Genomic DNA, 22,334 nt, shown 5'->3' with positions numbered 1-22,334 from the left:
ATACCAGCAGCACCTTATTATTGCATAGCTACTGTCAATTTTCACTGAGCTGAATGCTAACTGATAAAAGAATCTGACTAACGAAATTCCACAATAGTACTTCCACACATGAAATACTGCTATTAACATAGAGAGGGGATATTCACTTTAAATGATCTGAAATAGGATTTTTCTTTACATTGTCCCTCCAGACATATAAAGATAATAAATTACTGTGATAGCATAAAATGCTCTTAGCTGATAGCATTGCATTCATGCTCATTTTGTTCCCAAAATAAAATGGACATGAAAAGATTTCAGTACAAGCAAGACACAAAGTACAGAGTAAGGAAGACAAATGATCTTTAATACTTTGTATAGTATTTGCTTAATGGTACTGTATTTACATAAACTTTAACAATAGCCCAGCTGACCCCACAGATTTAAATGGTTCAATTATACACTTTATGAAGATAAACTGAGATGTGCTGTGCAAACCTTCAGCCAACAGGCTGCCTTAATACTTGGCCTTGATCATCATCCCACACAATTTAGTACTTTATACTGCCAAATGAAAAGTCTTAAACTGGGTCAGGCAGTATTCCAAAATAAATGCTTTGGGTTTTTGTCCTGTGCAAAATTTTCAGATTCTCTGCAACAATCATCTTCCTGTTCTGGCTTTTGTGTAATCACAAAAGACACAAGTCTAATTTAAAAGTACATTGTGCTTGTGTACACTTTTACACCCGTTCAGTTTAATCCATGTCTGCTCTAGGTTACTTTCCTCTTTTGAAGCATCCAGTCTAGTCAAGTCAGTCCTTCAGCTTATGTGATGAGCCAGTGATGTCATCCTCTTCTTTTTGGTCCGATCTCACAGTTGACAAAAGTTTTCTGTTATGAATCCCAACAGTCAGTATTGCTCGAAAATGCTGCTGTTATCAAATGCTGCTGTACACCAGATTGTGTTCCAGAATGAGACTCCCCAAATCATCTATTTAAGTACAGTAGCTCATTTGTCAGTTCCTTTTGTCCAAAGGCAAAATGTTTAGAACATAAGTATTTTGGAAGAATAATTTTTCAGATCTATGAGTGAATTCAGAGACATATTAACTCTAAAAATCCCTCCATGCACCTGACCCCAAAATCTAATAGGGAGATGGATCAAATCAGATGTACTCATGCAGAGGGGCTCCTGGTCAGCTAGTTCTATCAGGAAGCCAAGTCACTTGGTGTTCCTTCTCACGCAGCTTCCTATGTTGAGGAGAAAATGCTGTCAGTCACAGCAGAAGAAGAGGTCTTATTCACCTTGCTGTGTCACGAACTCTAGAGATTGGTGGACACATTTTCTTTTGCCTGTCAGCTGTGCTGTATGGTAGAGTGAGAGGGACAGAAAAATAAATCACAACTAGCGATTGTTAAGGGTCACATCAACTAGTGCTTAAGAAGATCCATGCTCCTCCATGACTTGTCCACCAGGGTGAAGTGGCTATGGGGCGAAGTCCCCCTGTTAATGAAAGAAAATGTAATAAGATAAACACAGTACCTTTTGGTTTGTAGATGTGAACAGCAAAGGCATATGGGTCCTGAGTAATGACTTGGCCACCTATGAAACTCCCTTTCCACAATCTTTGGATGAGCTTCCTACCATGCTGTAGCGGGAGGCCCTGATGGGACACTGCTTGCTGACCTGGGGCCTGGCTGCTGGCACAGCTGTGGGAACATCCCCAGAGTGGTATGAAAGGTAATGCTGGAGGTGTGAGCAGGGCTGTCGAGATGGGATCATTCACCAATCAAGGATTCAAGAAAGAAAACACAGCATAGAAATCTTAAGGAAGACCAGGGAGCAGCTGGATAGGAGTCACTGGCTGGGCCATTGGTGACAATGTGTGCCAGTGGGTGGGAGGTGTCTCTCTGTTGGGCTGAACATTGCATGGAAGTCCACCCTGCATGTGGCACCAGTGCTCACCAGAACATTGGTGTGATCAGCAGACTTGGACTTTGAATAGCAGATAACAACATCCCAGCAGCCTTTTGTCCATGAGAGGCAGTGAGTAAAACCACAGCATCAGAGAATTGTCTCACTGGTAAAAGATATCTAAGATATTTGAGTCTAGCCATTAACCTAACTGTGCCAAGTCCACCACTAGACTATATCCTGCACCACATCTGAACTCTTTTTAAATTGCTCCAAGGATAGTGACTCAAGCACTTTCCTGGGCAGACTGCTGCAATACTTGATAATCCTCTCAGTGAAAAAATCTTTCCTAGTATCTGTCTAAAAACTCCCCTGGTACAACTTGAGGTCATTTCCTCTTGTCCTGTCACTTGCTACTTATGAAAAGACATTGACCCCCACCTGACTACAAGCTCCTTTCAGGTATTTGAAACCAGGATCTAACTACAACACCATCCCTGTTAAATTTAGTGATTTACATCCCAAGGATTTATGTTCACCCTTAACAGGTGCTCATACAAATAGAATAACATAATTGGAGTCCAACAACAAAATTTTAGAAGTATTTTCCAATTTGAGGGTGGAAAGGATGTGTTTGATATCCTAGCTTTATGTGTGGGAAGGCTTATATGTTGATGGAGCTCTGGGGTTTGCAGGAAGAGACATTTAAGCTAAATGTGTCTGCTGGAGACTGATTAACTCTCAGGAAATTTGAAAAGACATTTTCTCATTCCCAGGTGAAACGTTTTATATGTCTCTAACTGCTAAGGATTTAAATTATTCCAAAGGAGGATGAGAAGAGGTTATGATATGGCAAAGTATGTACTAATTTATAATGCATAAAAACAAGAGGGAGATAGGGACATGACACAGTTCAGGTAAAACAAATTCAGTGTAATTTCTGCGATCACTAAAATGCTGTTTCTAAAATTCAGTCACTCAGAAAATTTTAAAGCTAATTAAATTTTAGTATTGTCTGGATCTGAATAACGAAATTTCCTGGTATGCAGGGAGAAGAAGCAGTACAATACTGTTTCTTGCAAAAGACCACTTAGCACTTCAAGGCTACAGCCAGTACAGCATGAGCCCTGGCTTGTTTTGTTTTCTTCTTTTTAGTGACAACCTTGAAAACTTCTTTCATAATGTAGGTCAATGCACTTTCCAGATCAAGGTTAGTAAGATGGGATGGGCATTTATATTGCATCATTTAAGGATACAAAAATATTGATTGCTATAATAAAAGCTATGATGACTGGTAGTATACTCAGAATGTGTTGCCTGATAGTATTATATGCGTAAAATATTCACATGCCCACATGATGACAGGTTATTAAAATAATCCCCTTAGGAATTATAAAACTGTGCAAAAGCAGCCCACATGGCATTCTACGGAGTGTAGAATGTTCCAAAGCTGCTGAGGTGAATCTGTGTCTTATTTTTATAGAGTTTCTGTTTATGCATCTGAAATTTCATTATTTTCACCATACACCTGGCTGCCAGTAAATATAACAAAATAAACAGCAGAAGGTTGCACACCAGTGGAAGTGGAAGTGGTGGAGGAAGGAGAAGCCATTTTTATGGACAGGAGACTTTCCAAGCAGTACCGAGTGGCTACTACAGGTCATATTTACATTGTGTTTCCCTGGCAACACTCCTTTTGAAGGGGTGTCTTTAATGATGAGGCAAGCTTTGGCCTAATGTAGTGGTGAAGGAGGTGTGTTTCAACTAGTATTGACCATGAAATGCCAGCAGGAATCGTTAAATAATACTTAACCTTCTTTCTCTGGTTTGTTTTAATTTACTCTGTTGTATTGAATAGTCAGCAATTAACTCATAAATGAGGTGATACCAGAGGTATCATATGATAGCAAAAATATCCAGTGATTCTTTATGCTGACATAATTTCCATGTTAATATATTTCTTCTGACAGCCTGGAAAAGGTATAGGACGTGTGCTACTGAACCAGGGAAAGAGTTTGTAATCTCACTTAGCAAGTGTCGACAGATCTAGGAGAGATATGAGGAGCCATTTAATCTAGGCACAATATAACTGCCCCTAGCAGAAACAGATTGTTTAAAATCCCGCAGCAAAAGAAGCTTGTTTTGTTTCCCTTCATCTATTGACCATATTCACTCCATGTGTGCAGATGTTGCTGTTTTCAGTATTGTTTAACATTTTCAGTTAACTGAAGTGCTGTTTTATCCCAGTGAAAGTCCTGTACTACTGTTTTTGTGTCCTATTAAATATTCTCTGTTTACTGTGTTTAAGGCAGTGAAAACCCACGATGCCAGTTAAAACTTAATTGGTGTGCTAACGATGCGTTACACTATTATTGTGAGGTCAACATTAACAGGTCTCAATCTAAACAAAGGAAAGGCAGGACAGAAGCCCTCCATTACTTTGACCTTGTTAAATAAAAATATACAGTGCTTAACGTCATTGTATTAAAAAAAAAAGTTTCTAAGAGTCCTGAAAGGAACTGGAGGATTTTTGTTTCAGAATAACTTGAATAGTGTGAAGTTAAGAAGGCAGGAGATCCTGCACTGAACAATAGCTACAAAACAAAATACTGAATACACTCATTAAGTGTAAAGAGTATCTTTCATGCAGTGAACAAGGCACAGGTGTAAGGGAAAAAAAGTTTATACCTAAAGATATATGCATATTCTTATAATTCTTATTATTCTTATTATATTCTTATAAATATGAGGCCTGAAGAGAGTCTGTACAGGCAACTTTCAAGTTGTTAAATGCAGCTTTACACTAATGCAATTTTATATGGAGCACACAGTTAGGTCTTTCACTGCACTCCAGGAACCAGTAAATGCTGTTTCAGTCTCACTATCTTCAAATGATTTCATCAAGTTATATTTGTTGAAAAAAGAAGAAAAAATCTGACAAGATCTGTACTAACATATGTAGAGCACATAGACATTTTGACAGGGTAACTGTAAAATACTATTAATTTATTTACATAATAAGAAAGCTCAACATTCTGTAAGATACCCTCATACAAGGATTCAAACTCCTTTTTTTTTATCTTGTGCTTATTTTGAAAGGAAAGAATACAAAGAAATCACGTTTACAGCAGAATGAGAAATAGTAACTTGAAAAAAACAAACATTTCCAGTGTTAGATCCTTCACTTCTTCAGAATATAAATTGCATTTATTTTAAGTTTTTAAAAGGGCTGTTATTCATGCTTTTGTTTGCTCTTTATGTTAATGCAAAAAGGGATAATTGCTCTTCCATTCTACAGACCTTGAGAGATACAAAGTTCCAAAAAGCAGAGGGAGGATTGCAAGTTTGAAGTCTGTGATGTTTGAAATTATGAAAATAACTCTCTTTAATGTCACAAAGAGATTAAAAAAAATATAATTCGTGTCCTCATTAGGCTAGAAATGGACCACAGAAATAATTAATTTTGAGATGTTTGTAATCTAAACATGCAAAAGAAAATTCTTGTCTGCCACTTTTTTTTCCTATAGCAATTCCTAAAAATTGTGAGAGAATTACAGAATATATACGAATATGAAACACAGCATTTTGGTGATTCAGAAAAAAAAAAGCTTAGAAAAAGAGACTGGATTAATTAGTAGCTTTATAAGAAAAAGCCACAATAATTGCTGTCTTCAACTTTCCTTAGTTTTGCAGGGGGTACACAACCTGTTAAATGTGTTCTGAGTGGAAACAGAATAAACTGTCTGCCCTAAGTTTAGGTCTTGGCCAGAATATCAAAAATTCTGCTTTTAAAAGTTGCTCTTGCTTTACTTATGCTGTCTTCCAAAATCTAATGGATTTTAATATGGGGATTAAAGAAATGAGAGGAATATTTAGAATAGATGATAGGAAGAAAACGTTTACTGTGAGGGTGGTGAGGCGCTGGAACAGGATGCTGAGAGAGTATCCCCATCCTTGGAAGTGTTTGACGCTAGGCTGCATGGGCTTTGAGTAACCTGATCTAGTGCGAGGTGAACCTCCCCGTGGCAGGAGTTTGGAACTACATCATCTTTAAAGCCTTTTCCAACTTGAAAACTTGAACCATGCAATGATAACACCAACAACATAATCTACAAGGTGAGAACTGAAATAATGGAATTTATTAAATTATCAGCCTGTGTTTCAGAGGGTAGATGTTCACTTGATCAAGTTCCCTCCTTTAAGATATTTCAATTTGTTCACCTTTTATTTAAAAAAAAATAAAATTGAGATTGCTTTGGTTGAAAGATGGCAGTCACACTACGAACTTGTCTTCACAGCCTTTCTCTCCTCTGCAGACCTTGAAGACACACTCTGTCTCCCATCCCTCCTGGGAGAGTACACAGCAGCTGTGGGCTGTGGTGTGCAGGGGCACAGCACAGCAGGCAAATGCTGTCTGCCCACAGACAGGTCCAATGCAAACTGGATGTGTGGAGTGTGAAAGAAGTATTGACAAAGTATGTTCTGGGGTCTGGGACAGGATAGGAATTTTGGAGATGGCAAGGTTCCCATGCCAAGGCCAGAGATGGTCCCAGGTGGCCTCAGATGTGCAGCTGGAATGGGTTGGAGAGCGGAATGGGGTGAGTCTCTGTAGGCAGGCAGAATGCTGCAAGGGCAGACCAGGCACAACCACTCTGGGGCTGCACAGGGGAACTGGAGGTGAGTTCACAAGGCACGGGATCTTTCTGGAGACCCTAGAACGCATGAGAAGACCCTCACTCTGGGGATCTTATAAGTTCATACTATGCTCCTCAGGCTCAGGAAGACTTCGTATTCACTCATGCAATCCACTTCAGCATTCTGACACAAAAATTACCTGGCTGGGGGGACCAGTATGTCTTCTCTTTCCTTTATGCTTGTGTCATATGAGAAGACAACATTCCCTGACACATGCACAACTTTCCAAAAGTACTGAGCTCTGAGATCTTATTGTAGTGAAGTATGGGGAGAAGAGAGAAGCAGATTGAGGCATACTCTAGGCCTGGAATAACTATTTTTAAACTTTGTTCTCCTTTTCCTTCCTCTGTTCTCATGTGGCTTACTACCATGGGAGAAGAGGGGTAAGATTTAAAGTTCACATGATATTTAGCTTGATGTTTCTTTTTCTGTTTCTAGATTGGAGGATTCTCATTAAACAAATTAACTAATTTTCATCTGAGAGAAGTCAAGATTGATGCTGTGGTTTGGGAGCATAACCCCACTGATGATTCTGATTTGCCACAAGAAATTTCCCCTAGAAGGGGCAAGGTCTGAACTTTTAAATTTGTTTCTGTAGTAGTCTAGCAGACACTGCTGTTCTCAAAAAAGAACAATCTTCTATTTCAGTTCTGTGTTTATGTTTCAAGACCATGAGCTGAACTAAGAGATTGCACGACTGTTTGCTTCAAGGTCTGTTGTGCTCAGCTCTTGGTGCTAAGGAGCTGGCAGGAAAATAGATATAATTTCAAACTCTTCAATAAGACCCTGAATTTTAATCTGTTGGGGAGAATGTAGTTTACAGAGCTGGAGCAGTTTTATCTTGGAATTAGATTAAGCATATGAAAAATATTTTCTCTTTGCTTGGTACTGTTCTTACAAATTATTCCTACTATAACAACTTTTTAAGAAACAGTACCATGACGTGATGGCATGTTGTGAGAGTTAACAATTCAGCCTAGACTTTGTTAAAAAATAGGCTGTATTATCCATTCTGTCCTGTGACATGAGATTCGCTTATTTCTTTGAAATTTATTAATTATGGCATAAACACTTAAAGAAGTTTATGAATTTTTATTCATTATTGATTCTATTTTTTATCATTGCTGCAGTCTTTAATTTTGAAGTTTTATAATCTGAGTTTATACAATCTCTTCCAATTTTTTAACTGCAGATTTTATTGCAATTGCAGGAGAAGAGAAACATTACAGTATTCTGTCATACTACACTACAGACAAAATACAAGGAAATGTAACAGCTAACCTGTGGTTAAATATTGCTGTGTGTTATATATTACTTACTTAATAACAATCTGTGTGTTAAGTATTACTTAAGTTTTTGGTTGTTTTTTTTTCAAATAGACAGGTTCCTTCAGTACTTGATTCAGGACAACAGTGACCAGCACCTGCTGGACATAGCATTGTAATGGGGAGAAAAGCACAGTGAAACCTGTGCACAGCTAATGCCTGAACAGTACCATGACCGGTAACAAAGGCAGATAAAAATTTCAGTGTCTCTAATTGACCAGAAAGGACACCGTAGTAAACTGCCAGGTCTACTGACTGAGAAATAAGCCCTATTTCAAATGCTTGATAATAGAGCATATGAAGAAAATTCAGGGGTTTGAAGATGATTATATTGCATAGAGGAAGATGTGCTGGGTCTTAGCAATATCCTGTAACCCTACTGTGTTACATTAAGCTTTCTCATGGAAGCAAGACTTATTTTAATACAAATTAACAGTCATTGTACCACCTCAGTAACAATTCATGAAACAACTCCATACAGCAAGGAAAACAGCATCAGTTACTTGCAACATACTGCAAATAGAGAATTGCTTCATTTTGCTCCAGTCACTAGAAAATTATTTTTCAGGACTTGCTGAAAGCATTTTTATTTTGAAAAAGATTATCAAGGTTCCCACAGCTTTTGTAGGTCTATGGAATCTTATTTCCTCTATTTCACAAAGGTTCATAAGCAGTACATATATAGTTTGAAACACTGAGATTATGTATATTTTCATTAATTTCTCTGTCTTCACTTTCTTGTAATTCTGGCTGCATGTGTTTAGTAGTTTCTTTAATAACGTTTCTCCTTCTGACTGACTGGTGCCTAAATATAGGAAAGTCACAGATGCAGACTGAGACATTGCAGCTGTAATGCATTTCAATGAAAAATGAAAAAGAGAAAAATCTTACTCATTTGCAGACAACTTTGTAATTGTCTTTGGTATAATGTGAGTGGATGAAAAGGCTCTGTCCCTCATTTAGCAGGTACTTGAATATGGCCTTGAGATAGGAGGTTCCAGAACAAGCTACATCTGATGCCAGGAAGGAGAGCCTCATAAAGTAGTTTTGAAGTAGAGACTGGCTTTTGCACCCAGCCACTTGCAGGATATAAGTACATAGGAGCAGTACATATCAATAAAGGATCCATTCTGAATAAAACTGGCTGCGTAATTACAGTGCTGATTACCATCTGACATTTAGGCAAATCACTATCCCTTTTTGATGTTTCCCTATCAGCTCATTAAATGAACCTAGTGATTCACTCTTCTTAGCTATGCAAATCCAACTGAAAAAACTGCAAGACTGAGGGGCAGGTTAAAATTTGTGTGATGATAACCATAGTCTGCGAGTCAAAATTTATCCCTTGAACTATTTTGTTTATTTTACTGCAAATGAAAGCCAAACATTCTCTCGAATGCTTTGGAAAAAAGCGCCTATGTGATGATTAACCACCTCTTCAGAGACCAACAGAAGCTGTTCCTTCTCCCCATGTTCACAAAGGCAAGTCAAGAGTCTGCAGCCTTGATCTTTTGCTGTGGATATGATTTTGACACTGTTCCCCAAACCAAAGAATCATTAGTGTTGATTAGTGTTGGGTTCAAATGCCAGTATTAACCTTGCTCTGCCCCAGGACTCTGGATCTTGGCAACATTGAAAAATGTCTGCAGCCTCTTTTTTTTGTGTAGGTGAGTTTGGACATGCACAGGTGTGGTGAGAGACAATAAAAAGAGCATCTGGCCAATAAAACAAATTTGGAAGTTTGAGATCCCAGGTGCAGCAGGCTATCAATCTACCTGACACACTCACCAGCACAAAACCATGAGCTCTTGTTATATAAACTTTTGTGTCAGACATCACTCCATTTTTCTCTCTTTTTAGTTAATATCATGCATTCATCGCTGCCTATTTTAAATAAATAGAAGGAAGTAGTGGAGCATGTATTTACTTAGGAAACCAAATACATCTAGTTTTAAGACTTACAACTGTATATACAAGAGGAAGCAGAAAGAAAATTAAGTCATAACTGCAAAGAGAAGCTGACACCCCTTAAACTGCAGCTGTGTGACTTTCTTCACCATGTTCTTCAGATATTATTTTGTCTGTTTAACCAAATGAAGGAACAAAAACCATCCTTCTGTGCCAGTACTCTGTTTTAAAATATTGCTGAGAAGTATCTTAAGATATGCCAAGTGGTACATCTTTTTGACCTCACAATTTTTATAGATATCCAGTTTCTCTGCAGGCTCCTATTACTCTGTTCTTCAAGTGTATTCACAAAAGCAGCATTTCAACTCACTGGGATGGCTCACAGGCCTAGACTAACATACTAATTTGATTAGATGAGATACAGCCACAAATAACATATTTGCAAAACACTATAAATAAAGCAGAAAAAATTAAAATCACAGGTCTAACATAACCTAACATCTAACATAAAAGTAATCTTGTTATCACATTAACACAGTGTTTGTAGGATATTTATGTTCCTTTATCTATGTGATTCCAGCCATTGATTGAAATCCACTTTACTCCTTCACAGGCCAGATACCTTGAATGGCAGAAAATGGATTTGGTGACAGTGTACAGAAACCAGACTTTCTAATTGGCAGCAAATGTTACAAATTTAACAGCAAATGTTGAAAATAACTCTCATAAAAAAACCCCAAACCATTGTGGTAATCAAAATGAGATATCAAAAATCTGGGAAAAAAACCTAAAGTAAGGCTAAAACTAAATGACCCCATTCTTGACTTGTTCAACACGTTAATGGAAATTCTTTCCCTTTCTTCATGAGAACTGGTGTCCGTACTGAATATTTCTGTAAAATGTTGTAGTTTCAACAATTGATAACTTCAGGGTGGGGAAACACAGTGGGTAAATTTCCTATAATCTCTGAACAGTTGGATCTGCACACGAGAAGTAGCAGCTTGTGGGGTACAATGTAAATCTATATCAGCTAAAAGAAGAATTTTAATGCAGGTGTGGTTTGAAGAGAAGATTTGGTTCAGCTTTTATTTTACTAATTATTTTATTTAATTGCTAGCTAATTCATGTTGATTTTCTACTCAGTCTTCTCCTTGTAATACTGAACAGCTTTTTAGGCCAGGTAAGTTTTGTTTGCCAATGGCGTAGAACAGCTACAGTTTTTCCTATGCAAGTGGGCTGTATCAGTGCAGGAAAGCATTACAACATCCTTCATTACAAATCAAAAATGTCACACTGTTGTATGAGATGTGTCAGCTTTCCAGGAGCTCCGGTACACCAGAAGAAGCTGTATGGGTAGTTCAAGTATTTGTTAGTGGACTGAACTGCTTTTTGTATAGTTCATTGGTTTGGACAGCTGGCATTTTCCAGGAAGTATATATAATAAGTTGACATGACGCATTGGCTTATTTGTAATCCCCTTCTGGGAAGCAAACTGGTGGTCTCAAGTCAAAGGCCAGTTCGAAGGGCTGCAGTAACAAAATCCACCAGACAAGCAGCAATACCCTGGCACTGGCAGCTAAGAGAGTTGCAAGTAGGCCAGAGGATCCACCATTTGAATGAGGGGGCCCCACTTTCCTGGTGAGCTGCTGCTAATGAGGCTGTCCTGGGCGATGCACTTGCCATAACAGGGCTGTCTGTAGGAAAGTTAGGCAAAGTCCAAGAGTCCTTCAGGAAGGTTCTGTGGCAGCTATCCCCTGGGAGACTGAGGGAGACACAGGTGAAGTACCCCTGGGGTCAGCTGGGATGGTGTAGGAAGCTGAAAGGTTTGGGAGCTGCTCTGCCTTGCTCTCACAAAAATTGATAGGAGAAGCAGAGAAACATTCCAAAAATATGAAATATGGGGCTCCAGGAGAAGTTTGAGGATTTGGTTTTTACCATAAAACTAGACTAATGTTCACGCAGACTTCATATACTTTATTTAACTTTCTCCCTGCTAAATATTTACTTTGGCCCTTTTAAACTATTTTGGTTTTCTTTTTTTTTTTTTTTAACCTTCTCAATCAGAAGTGGTGCAAAATGAATCTATGACTGTTGCATGGCATTGAGGAAAATGCATAGTTTTCTACTTCCCTTTTGTTCTAAAGCATGTAGGAGGATTTTTTGTATTCATGTCCTCCAACAAACTTTCTAAGTACATAGAACTAATTTAAAAGGCTAGCTTAGAAAATTTCTGACTGAAAGGTAAAAACTGTAGAATGCCCCATATAGCTGAAAGCAAAGGTTTATAACAAAAATAGTTCAATAATCTTAATTCTCTATGTTGTGGTCCTTGGAGGTTCAGCAGTAATGCAGTCTTCACCCCATTCCTGGGCAACTCAGAGAAGCACAATCGTAGATATGATGTTGCAGTTGTTTGCATATCTCACTTAAAACAGCCACAAATGAATCCCTAGGATTATGACTGGGAACTAAACAAGGCAATTAGTTCTCACCTCCGTCTCTGCTGGAAGTTGCATGTTCTTAAGCACTTAGTTTATCCTCCTTTTTTTCATCCACTGCACTCTGAGTGCAGTGTGGGTGTTATCTTCACATGGCAGAAGGGGAAAGGGACCCTTGTGTCTGCCACAGAAACCTGTGCATGATCCCTCTTGTTTATTGTCTAGGTGTATGGAAGACAAGTTGCAGCCTCATTTCAGATGACTTAAGGGAAAAACCTGGGATCTGAATCTAAAGCCGACACCCAAGAAGAAAAACGCATTTTAAGGATCCTGTTGCCAGGCAAAATTATCTGATTGAAATTGGAGCTTTAATGAGGTTTGCAACAGTATACTCAATGAACTAGCCTTCACAAAACAGGCAACAAACTTCTTGGACTGCTTAACTGTAATATATCTCTTGTGAACCTATGGCTGTAATGCTTATCCCACCCTTTATTAACAGAGGTTTAATAGAGGTGAGTGAGAAGTTTTTAGTAGGTTCTGTGGGTGCTTTTCCCCGGAGTGGAGATAGAATTACTTTTGGTTTTGCCCTGAGTGAGATGCACTACAGTTTTCCAAATGTTTGACTCTTTTCTTCTGGCAAAAACCCATTATTTAAGTTGTCCCAGCCATGAATAGAAATATGGACAATAAAACACTTTTCACTGAAAACTGTCCATCAAAGTGAATCCTACATCTTTATCCATACATCCTGTACCTTATATTGATTAATGGGGCATAATTGGACCCAAATTCCCTAACACAATCCATACATTTTTAGTTTTTTTGAAAAAGTTGTTATTTGCAAACTAATATTTCAAGCTATATTTCTATAGTGCTATGCATGAGAATTTCCTATTTAATTTTTTATGTTAATTGTGTGGCTAATTTTCTAGGAGAAATATGACAGTAACTGTAGTACATGATTGGTTTTTGTATTCCTGCCAGTGATACTGGAATAAAAATCCCTGTGTACCTGTTGAAAGAAGGAATGTGAGGAAACTGTGCTTGCTTTTTAACCTGTTGATTTCCCATGACTTGATGTTTCTAGAAGGCCAGATGAACAAGCTGGACCTGCTTTAGGAGAAATTGACATTTTCTTTGTTTCCTTGCACCCCAAATTCAAAAAGACATGGAAAATAGTACATGGAAAAATATACTTTAATGTTTCTTGCCAAATGATTCTTTGAAGAAAGGGTTTCTTAGGCCATTGTAATCTCAAAACCACCCACAGAGAGAAAGAGAACCTTTGTGAAAGAAAGCAGTGCATCAGTGCTAAGTTAAAGAGAAAGATCCTAAAAAGAAAAGATAATTAAAAAACTTACTGCAAAATGCCACTAGTTCATCTGCCTTCAAATGAAAAATCTTGCAAAATCAAGATGTTTTCTTTGCTTTCTGCTTATAGAAAACTACTTAAAAGGCAAAGAAAAACAAAAGAAACTGAATTGCAAATCATATACAAGGTAATCCAAGACACGGAGAACAAAGTTTCATCCCTTTTTTATAGACTGACTGATTTAGCTTCTGATGATTTGTATGAAAAGCAATTGGAAACATGACTTTCATTACTGCCTTGTGCCTTTGATTTCTCTTCTGAACTGTTACTTGTTTATTTGTTCAAGCTATTATGACTCTGAGTCACTTCTGATGTGTGGAGCAACACAGCTGAGCTGACTGGAAATAGCTCCTAAGAGGTTTCCCCTAGATGAAATCAGAATATGTTTCTCCTGATCACAATATTCCTTGTGTGGGATCAGCAGAAAACCTGCATTTTAGGGACATGTTTTTTATACCATGTCGATTCCCACAGAAAGCCAGCTGAACAGACAGATCACATTACTCCTCAGGAAATACTAGCTTCTATTGGTTTGGCCCTGTGGGACTTTCTGCTGAGCAAGGATCGTGATTTCCCTCCTTCCTCTGTATCATCATCTATCTTTCACTTTCTCCTTTTCCCACCATAGCTTCTCTGGGTATTATACTTGGCCTTTCTCTGCAAGTAGGATACCTGTCCTCTGCCTGCCTCACTTCAAAAATTGCACCATGGCAAGCTGAGTGTCTTTTTCTAATGTCTTTGATACTCTGTGCTGTGGGTAAGAGGTGTCTATCACTGAACTTTTAAATAACTAGTTAATAAAACAACTGATTATGCATGCTTAATATAGAAAGGATGCCAAATATTATAATATCAGGCAATATTTCTTTTGGAAAAAAATTATAGCTGACAACCCCTCAGATTCTTTCTTCCAGGAGGTAGGAGGATGATGGTTCATATGGTACCAGGTCTGTTTTTCCCTCTGACTGCCGAGAACTGAAGTAGTCCTTGCTACTTGATGTTTTTTGATTCCTCCAAAAGCTGGCTGCTGGCAGTCAAGTCGTGGTTGTTATTACCAGCAATCCTACCCTTGGACATGGTTACAGCACTCACAGAAGCAGAATTCAGATTCTAAATTTGTAAATCAGCAAAATATTTAAAGTTATGGTGGTAGTTAAAAACTAAGGGGATTGAGGCAAACTGGGAACTACCAGAAAGGGAAAGTAGGTTTCTGGCTGCAGTGTGTGTAGGTGTAATAAATTTCCTTCTCTGTTCCTTCCTTCTTCTTTTGGAGATGATTTCTAGATTGGAGGACATCTAGATATCTCGAAAGATACTAGACTGGAAAGGCTGGAGATGAAGAAAAAAAGGTGTTCTTTGGGATGCTCTGGAAATAGCAGAGGTCTGACATCTGCTGGTAAGAGAGTTTTGTATCAACTTCTGGCTTTCTGCTCAGAATTTTTGCTATTTTTAAGAAGTTTTTGACCCATTTTATTGTTTAAAGTCTGAATTTCACTTTGGTTTTGCAAACCCTACAGAACAAGTGGTGGGAGGTTTCTCACTTAGTAAAAGCTATGAACGCCCAGTAGCTAAAGAGGTGTCATTCTCAGGAGAGAGACCATTCCCTTGTAGAAAATACCCTAGATTTTTCCACCTAGAGCTGCCATCTTTCTGACTGAGAAGCAGCTGGAGGTATCCTTCCTGACATCCTCTCTTTGGGAGAAAGAGATAGTGCATCTCCTTGATAACGGCTTCATAAGAGCTACATGGAAAAGAAATTCTGCTTGGCTACCTGTGGCTAGACTAGAGTGGAAGAAAAGTCTCTCTCTTCTCTTTCCCTTAAAGTCTGAGGGGCAGTCATGTTCCAGGAAAATGAGAAGCATATTCTTATGGGGATAGCAGAGCCTACCCCTTTCACTTGGTAAGTGTGTGATCCTCGCAATGACTCTTAAAACAGATGAGAACATTTAATAGTAAGGGTTAGTAATGCATACCTAGCTCATGTAAGTGTTGCTATTAGAGAGAGTCTAAAAAATTTCTTCATATATATTGGTTCCCCTATACGCAAAGGAATAGAAAACATCTGCTCTAAACAAGAAAATCTGGATACTGTTTTGCTACAGGATTCCTGAGAACCGACAAGGTTGAAATTCTGGAGCCAGACGCTTTCATAATTTAAATTGCTATCCCTTTGAATGATGACAGACACAAGTTTATTCTGCATTATTTTATGATAGTATTGTTAGTAGCAAGTTCAGAGACATATCGTTTTCCCAAAGATTTTTAACAATTTCCTGCTTTTTTGGGACAAGTGCCTTATTACTGCATACATTAAAACATCAGAGGACCTAGCATCTGAGAACAGATGTTTAAGAGAAACAAAACCAACACTGTGATAATATCTTCTTTTCACTCTCTGAAAATCAGTGACAGACAAATAGAGAAAAAAAAATTAAATTATGAGATATGTTTTTCTGCATTTGGAAATACAGACTTCAACAAATTGCTGGATTTCTGTGAGTAATGACATAAAGTGGAATACAACCTGTCTATCTAAAAGGAGAAGTTGACAATGAAAATAAGGCAAAAATAAGTCAGATTATTTATTTTCAAAATTGCTTTAACAGTAAGATTACTTTTTGTAATAAATGCATGATCATTCACTTCTTTGCTTAAGAAAATAAAACTGGCTCTGAAATTTTTAACTGTGATTTTATCTTTTGGCTTGTAGAGCAAAACAATTATCTAAAAATTATTAAACTTAAAAAGTCATAAGCTGAATATGTTGAAATCAGTGGGAAGATTTCTTCTTTTTAGTTGTGTACCAATTTCTTTAATGTGATCCTCTTTTTTTTTTCTCCTTTTCCTTCATTCTATTTTCAATATATATGCAGCAATAGAAGAAGAACTAGAAGAAAGTCTTAGGAGGTATGGCATGGCTACCACATGTTTTCCCATGTTCTACCTTCCTTCTGAAATACGATTTTCTATTCAGATGCCTCATATAAAAAATAACAATGGGTTATAATGCTTCTGACTTTGCATGCAAACAATAACATACAGATATTTATGTCCTTCAGATCACAATATATTTTCTCTAACAATAGAGAGGGATAGGTGATGGCATTTCAAAAACCAGTATTTGTGGCTTTGTACACAAAATAGTATATCTTCTCATAACAATTTAAAAATAGCTGATTCTCTGTATACAGACAGGGAAACAGAAACAGAGGAGGACTGAAGGATTTGTCAGAGGGATTTCTATCCACAGCAGATCAGAAAACAAAGTACCTTCTGACTAGGTACTCTGTTATAACCAAAATGTATAACTTCTCCCATTTCTGAATGCTGATGTTTCCGAACTGGCATGCCAAAATCACCATCAGAGAACACTGCAATACACAGATTGGGATCAACAGTGAAGGCCATGCCCTTTTGAATAAAAGATCCACCAAATGACAGTAACTGGAATGAATTTTGTCTTTTAACGCAGTATTTGGGAATGCATCTCAGCAGTTATTTTTATGTATTTCTCACAAAATAACATTATTTCTCTCCTGTCTTCTCCACACTCAAACAATAACTTCTCAGACCAATGGGAGCAGTATTTCACATTTAAGTATACATATATCAGATTTAGCTATTCATTAGTAAAATAAATGTGGAGATGATCTCTCTTGGTAGGATGTGCTGTTTGCTTAGTATTTTTTCTGATGGCTGGGCTTTTTCTTTTATTGCGTCTGTTTCCTCAACTTTTATTTTTCATAATAACAAGAATAGCTGTTCTGTTTTCTCAGCTGAGAAGCAGACGTGCTTGTCTCAACTGCAAAACAGCAAACTGGGGGTAGGATGTTTCTTGCAGACTTAACATGGTCACTGCATTGAATGTGATTTCCTGTTTTCTGATCTTCTCCCCAGGCATGGGAATCTCTCTGGGATGGCTGCAAAGACAGAATGATGATGAGTGGCAGGGGTCTGAGCGTTGGGTCAGTGGTGGGGAACAACAGGCCGTCACAACCAGCCTAGCAGCACCAGCAGTCACAAACAGGAAGGAGGCCCATTTTGGGAAGACACCTGCAGTAACATAAAGTCCAACTCTTTGGAAAGCCTTTATACAGAAGGTTTTCCACAAAAGGCAGAAAAGACAAAGTGAATTGCTGATCCTTTCCCAGGTAGTGACTGGCAAGACACAAAAGGCACCCTAGCATTCTTTATCCCCCATTTCACATCCCTGACTGCAGATCTGAGTGTAGTCTGTGCCTCTGGGATGAGATGAGGTGCCAAGGCAGGTTCACCTGCCTCACGTGCATGCAGCCAGTGCAACACAAGCATTGCTTATTAATGCACATTTGCTTGTACCATGGCAAGAGCAAAACAAAAAAATAAGATGTAAGGCAGAAGTGGCAGGCCATTGGAAGACAAGAAAATCACCCCCTGGGACCTGGTTTTGCAGATGGACTGTGAGATGCCAAAACAAGGGCTGTCTGCCTGGGTGCCTGGTTTTTGTGCTTTGCAGGTGGTGGCACTTATAAAACAAGCCTTACTTCTTACTAATTTTTTTTTTACTTAGAATATTGGAGTTTTTATCATTAGTATTCTTCTTTAAGTACTCTAAATCAACCAGTTAAATATTAGACAGAAACATGTTTATTTTCCCTTTTGTCTGTACATGCACACCGCTGCTCTCTTTGTGCTCTCTCTTCCTCTCTCTCATTTGTGTTTACATCCTCCCAGACAGTTCTTGTGCTCACTTGTGCTCAGCTTTCTTTAACAGGACTGTTTTATTCTTTGTAAAATTGAGACTTATAAAAGAAATAAATCTTGCTGTTGTTCTCTTGGGGTGCAGCTGTACTAAACTGCAATCATGGGAGTTGAAACAGGTTTCCTCTCACAATAACGCTTACCCATTTCCTGACAGTCTTTCTTAATAACATGAGAGTCTTCAGCTGACCAAGGGGAACACGAGCCCTCCGCTCAGCACTTCTGAAGCTAAAATAACACTTGTGTAGCACAGAACAGTTACTCTTATATTACAGTATTTTATTTTTTTTTCCACTGGATAAAGATCCACTAAATCTCTAATTTCTGAGTTAATACTACCATTTTCCCCTGTTGCTTCTCTGACTGAAGACATATTTTTGCATGGAGAACTAACTAATCTAGGTCTTACCACTTACCTCACCTTCTTCTCTTTGTCTTTTTCCTCAAAGATGAAAACAAAAAAGTAGAACAAAACATCTGAGAAAGATGCAAAATAGAGCTTGTCAAGTCTCATAAGGATGGAAAAACATGACACTTCCAGCATATTGAGGCACCTCCTCTCGCTTCTGCAAGTAAGAGTGAAATGGGTACCTTTGCATTTCAGATTTTTCATTTGTAAAAGTTTCTGGAGTAGTAAAATGGTGTTAACCATATCTCCTCTCTGTGTCCAGACCTTTAGATAAAACATGTGGCTAGATGTAAGTCTGATTTTTATCAGTGATATATACATGAATGTGATACTCTCACTTTGGAGGACATATCCTAGTGATTGATACCTTAGTGGCTGACAAAAAGATGTCTTTTCCTCTTTTTCTTTTCCTGACATGAATAAATGATGTTTACAGAGCAGCCAAGATATTACAAATATTGTTGAAAACAGGAATGAGTGAGTTCTTTTATTTCAGAAGATGTTGCTACAGAAAGCAATATATGCTTTAGATAAGTGTGAAAAGCTGTACAGGAAATGAATCTTTTTATGTTAATAGTTTTAACCAATAAATTGTCTTTCCTTGTATATAACAAGGACTTTCAAGCCCTTCAGGAAAACCTGCTTTATAAACCCAAAACTGCCTCATGTTGTGTTTGCACCTTCCATGTCTGCCCTGCAAGACTTTATTATTATAACCTTTCCTTTAACACAGGGGAGGGCCTGGATCCGGTACTAAGAAAGAAAACATGAAAAGACAGTTTTTGGGTTTTTTTTTTTTCTATTTTCCAGGGTAACAAGGTAATGAAAATGACAATCTGCAGGATGCCTGGGTAAACTGCTGGTGTGGTGGAAGGAGCTACCAACAGGAATAACACCTGTAAAGGGCTTTGTACTATCTCATCCTCACTGTGTCTCTCTTACTATACACAAAGAACACTTTTTGTGGAGTGCTGTCACAGACCTTTGCTGCATGTAATTCTTAAGGGCAGCATAACAGATGCAGGCAGAGAGAGTGGGAAGACTGTTCTACTGATGTCCATGGCGACATATGCCTGCTCTAGAGTATTCACAAGTATTGCTATTTATTCATTACATGGATTTCAGAGCCTGACTTCAGGAGACTTGGATGTCTCAGTCTTTGATACACAAAATTTATTCTGCTCAAAAACAATAATCAACAGTGTTTTGAAGGGCTATGACATACTGGAGAAAAATGCCTGGCACTGGAAATCATATGGCCTGACTTCAACTCTTTGTAAAGCTTACTATGAGGTCTTGGGAAAGACGTCTAATGTACATTTAATGTGTGTCAAGTTCTTCAGCATGAATAATTGTTTTTAACATCTGTGAACTTCTATGAGATCTATAGTGGAAAAGCACTAGGGAAGCTTGATCTATAACCCTATTCAGAGCCCTCCCACCAGTCATCCACATGTTTCTGGCATGACTCACTCCTAGCTTTGTCCTTCTACCAAGCAAAGCTGTGTGCATGGGTTTTGCCTGAGATTGAATTGTTTGTGAAAGGTTAAGGAAAAAAGTACAGCTATCCTGTGCTGAAATGTGAGATGAGAGGAAGGAGGAAGAGCCCTAAACAAACAAAAATGAGCAAATGAGTCCTGAGGTTTTTACGTGAACATCTGGTAGTACCAAAGCCACATGAGGCCAAAGGCTGAATTTCTGACTCTAAGAAAGGACTTAACGAATATAATAAGCAGTACTGATAGTTTCAATGAAAGATTGCTGGGATTTAGCAAAAAGGAACATTTGAAAGCCATCATTTTAGTAGTCCTGACCATAGCAATGTTTTCAATCATGATTTGCCAACTTTCCAGCAGAAGTTCATATGCTTTATTCTTGTCTGCATGGCTGATTAGTCTCCTTATTAAAAATACACAAAGCTAAAACTTTTGCCAATGGTTCCACAAAGCCTCTTGCTGCTATTTTAACTTTGTCCCTGACCTTTACCAAAACATAAGTACAAGGTCACTTATACTACAATTACCTGAATAAGGGAAAGAAGGTCTCTGTAGGTTTACAGGAAGGTTTGAATCTTTAACTGGTTATTCAATTACTAGCTATTTACTGATTACTTAATGACAGAGAGTTCACTCTCTACCTATGATATACAAAGGAAATGTCTCATTTTAGGATAAAGGTGATGTGGTACCTCCTCTCCCTTCAAACCACAGAAAAACAGTGTATCTGATTTGCACTTAAAATGAAAACAAAAGAATCGTCTAAATGTCAAAACTTGCCCTTGGTTGCAAGCACAACTCCTGAAGTCATATGGAGATGTATGCCTGTATCTAAAATAGAATACAGCCCCCAGTCTGGGTTAAAATTCAGCATTACTATGCCACATATTAAAGTGCTCTCAAAGTTTAACCAGTGATGTTCTCCTTCCTTGGCACTGATTTAGAAGGCTGAAACCACCCCCACCCCACACCCCCTAAATTTATATGGAAAACTATGTCTTCTGAGCATTACATTAGATTTGGGCTTAGTAAATCAAACTTGAATAAAGGTATTTCTTGTGCATTACAAGAAATTATATTTTTACAACAATTACAACATATTTAATAGGAACATTACAACATATTTAATAGGAAATAATTCTCTGGTTAGAGAAGTACAGAGAAAGTTATCACATTAGTCCTTATACAAACGGATTGCCTGAACACTCTAAAAATTGTGTGGTTTTCCCCTGCCTATGCACTCATCCTGCAAAATGTCAACATAAATTATGTCTCCTTAATTTGAACCTGTCTATCTGGATTGATACCTGACATCAGTTCTTTTGATGATTATCCATTTTGTGTCAGGACATTTTCCAAATTAAGAACAAATAAGCCAAAACAAACTATTAAAAGGCACCTTTCTTTTTGGTGCTTATGCTGAAAAAAGATGGGCAACAGTTAAATATTTCCAGAGAACCCTGCTGAGTATGTTGCCAACATTTTCGTGAAATAAAAATGTAGACTGTAGTGTTGTTTCCTTCTTAAAACATTTTCTGCCTTCTACAGCTTTTCTATGACTGCAAAATAGAGCTCCAATGATATAAAATATTCAGTCTGCCTTTTTTTTTTTTTTTTTGCATATGTGCACTGGCAACTTAGTGGAAAGGCAATATATACAAAATATATAATGGCAGGAGAAAGGTTCATTTTCCAAATTTTTTCTTTTAGCTTTGTAACAATACAGTTATAAACACTCATGGGATATATATATACTAACAATGGATAGCATATGGATAATCTGATATATGAGTAAGTAAGTAGCTTCACTGATTGAATTCTTCAGTGGATTTATACTGGTTTAACAAAAGGTGAAAGTTTCTTAAGTATTGAATGTATATTTGAGGCATGTTTATTTGATACAGTGTGGTAAGTATGGCCATCTTGGAAACAATTTGGACAGAATTACAGGGTTTCTTAGTAAATGCTGTCAGAAAGCCACATTTTGGTTCAGAATGCATCACTCATGGGGAAAATTCTGGAACTGAGAACTTCACTTTTGCCAATGTGCTTCT

At 37.8% G+C, this 22,334-nt stretch overlaps 1 long non-coding RNA gene across 1 annotated transcript in view; it reads right to left on the bottom strand.

Annotated features, from left to right (window-relative positions):
* Window positions 1–325: 325 nt before the first annotated feature.
* LOC135289912 (uncharacterized) overlaps window positions 326–22,334 on the bottom strand; it is a 35,186-nt gene continuing 13,177 nt past the window's right edge. The window contains exon 2 of the long non-coding RNA XR_010352648.1: window positions 326–1,483. This is a non-coding gene — a long non-coding RNA (uncharacterized LOC135289912). The remainder of the gene's footprint in view (window positions 1,484–22,334) is intronic.

This window comes from Passer domesticus, chromosome Z, assembly GCF_036417665.1.
Source record: "Passer domesticus isolate bPasDom1 chromosome Z, bPasDom1.hap1, whole genome shotgun sequence".
In the NCBI taxonomy this organism is placed as follows: Eukaryota; Metazoa; Chordata; class Aves; order Passeriformes; family Passeridae; genus Passer; species Passer domesticus.
The sequence above is the reverse complement of the archived record's forward strand: the minus strand, read 5'-3'. Positions and strand labels throughout refer to the sequence as shown.